Source organism: Cicer arietinum, chromosome 4, assembly GCF_000331145.2.
Source record: "Cicer arietinum cultivar CDC Frontier isolate Library 1 chromosome 4, Cicar.CDCFrontier_v2.0, whole genome shotgun sequence".
Classification (NCBI taxonomy): Eukaryota; Viridiplantae; Streptophyta; class Magnoliopsida; order Fabales; family Fabaceae; genus Cicer; species Cicer arietinum.
The window spans coordinates 26,062,398-26,064,660 of record NC_021163.2 but is presented as its reverse complement, the minus strand read 5'-3'; the positions used below and the strand labels follow the sequence as shown (position 1 = coordinate 26,064,660).

At 32.6% G+C, this 2,263-nt stretch overlaps 1 long non-coding RNA gene across 1 annotated transcript; it reads right to left on the bottom strand.

Annotated features, from left to right (window-relative positions):
* Nucleotides 1-346: 346 nt before the first annotated feature.
* On the bottom strand, nt 347-2,028 carry LOC101511554 (uncharacterized). Its single transcript, XR_003472197.2, has 3 exons — nt 1,468-2,028; nt 1,069-1,245; nt 347-930 (listed from the first exon to the last, which is right to left on the bottom strand). It is a non-coding gene; the product is annotated as an uncharacterized lncRNA (long non-coding RNA).
* Between the last annotated feature and the right edge of the window lie 235 nt (nt 2,029-2,263).

Here is a 2,263-nt window from a genome sequence, read left to right as displayed (position 1 = left end):
TGGCTATCACAATGCTAGCTGTGTTCTGTTTTCAATATGTTGAATCTATTAATCACTTTTTTTCAAATGTTTGTTCTCCTATAATGCACGAAACTCAATTTTGGTGAATATGAGAGGAAAATAAAATGAGGAGATCATGATATTTTAAACATTTTGTTTGGTGGTTTTTTTCTCCTTGTACTTATCCATTAGACAACGAAATAAAATGTAATAACAAACATAAAAATAAAAAGTTGGGAAAAAATGTTTAAATCCTTTGAATATTTTATTTTAAATTAAATTTATTTTTAAAAATGATAATGTTCTATTATACACTTGTATAATAGAAAGAAACTGACTCATAATCTTGAAAAAAAATGATGTTTCATTGAAGGATTGTTTTAGATAATGAATGGTTTTACTACCAATGGGACTTCCAACCAGCAAATAAGAGAATACAAAGACAAATTACAACAAACAATGTCAAGGTATTTTGACAGACTTGAAATTCTCCCTACCCTGATTTCCTTGTCAATACTCAAAACAAAGACTAATTTTCAGGTCATGTTATTTACACCTTGTAGTATATATTTGGTATAACAGTCTTGACGAGGAACACACATCTACTATGAAACTTAAGTGATCTCTCACTCTCTAAAAATCAGTGTGGTTACCTAGTAGCCTACACTAGTTTATTACCAAAATGGTAATTATGGATCTCAAATTGAAATGCCAAAGCTAGAATCTTCTTAGAACTACCAAATCAGTCATCTTGAAACCATGTTTTAGAAGGTAAAACATCTTATACCATGCAATCTTCATGTTGTCTCGCCGAAATCGAGAAGATTGATAAGCACTGTGCCAACTACCAAGTCAAGGTGTTCTTCTTATAAATACAACCAGAAATATCTTCCATACAAAATGTACAGGAGGTGTATATGAAAGTTGAAACTGAAAGCGCAACAAATATTATTGTTAGCAATATACAAAATTCAATAAGTGAATACGATACAAGTACAAAATTATTATCACAGAATAAAAGTAAAAACAACATCAAGATAAGAAAAAACCATTATCAGTGTTAACCACCTGAAAGAAGAATAAACACAACACTCTGAACATGTCAAACTGAAACCCTTGATCTATTTATTCTTTTGTGCATTCCATATCCCTCAGAATACTATGTTATTGAAGCAAATCCAACAGAAACTCTAATGAACATTTTTCAATGCTGCCTGTCTAGTGGCTGAAACGTCAATATGCCTCCTGAATCCATAAAGATAAGAAATCAAAGGAATATTCGAGAAAGTATATGACCAATAATTCTTTAGCTCACTTTTCATTTGCTTATTTCTATAAAGGTTGTACAAGCTACTTGATTATGTAGAAAGAAATTTTGAAAAAATAAATCAGACAGACAGTAAAGTTTCAGGAAAAAAAATGGTACAATGTCGAGGAAAGACAATTTGATGTTGCAATCGGACTTACCATATATGCTATACAAAATAAAACACCATCTGCTTCGCAGCCCAATGATGAAGTCATCCCAAAGCTAAGAAACATGTTGCAATTGAGTGGACCTACAACCATGCTATATTCTTCCATTATTCATTTTTTGCATCATAAAATCTAGAAGTCATCCAAAATCCAAGAAAGATGTTGCAATCGAACCATATCTTCCATTTATGCCCTCTTCGATTATGCTGCAATTATTGCAACTTAACAACAACCAAGCCTTATCCCACTAAATAGGGTTGGCTATAGAGATTCGACGAAGTTTTACATTGGTTGTCGACTACTTAACACAACCCTCTCCTTTTATCCGGGCTTGGGACCGGCTATATATAGCAAAGCTAACATAGGCAGGATTAATAATTGCAGCCTAAAGATAAAAATAATTCAAATAATGAAATACACTTTAAACAGGTGAGTTTGATTTATGTAGAAGTTCTCAAGAAAAAAGAAGAGTCAACTGAGTGGGTCTAGCCTCCATAATTTTCTGATCAATACAGAAATAAATATATGAATCAAATCAATGAACGCGACTGAATGCATAACATAAGGATTTTAAGGTACCTTAAACAAAATAAGTATCATGACTTCTGCTTCAACCAGAGCAACTTCATCACCCCCTTTCTCTAGTTGCTTACAAAGATGCAGACCAGGCATCTAACCCAAATGACAGTCGATTAACCTGGAGCACCTGCATATTACTACAAGTTATGCAAAGGCGGAGTAATGCAGTTTAGTAAATATAGCAACTGAGAATATACAGGTTTAGTCT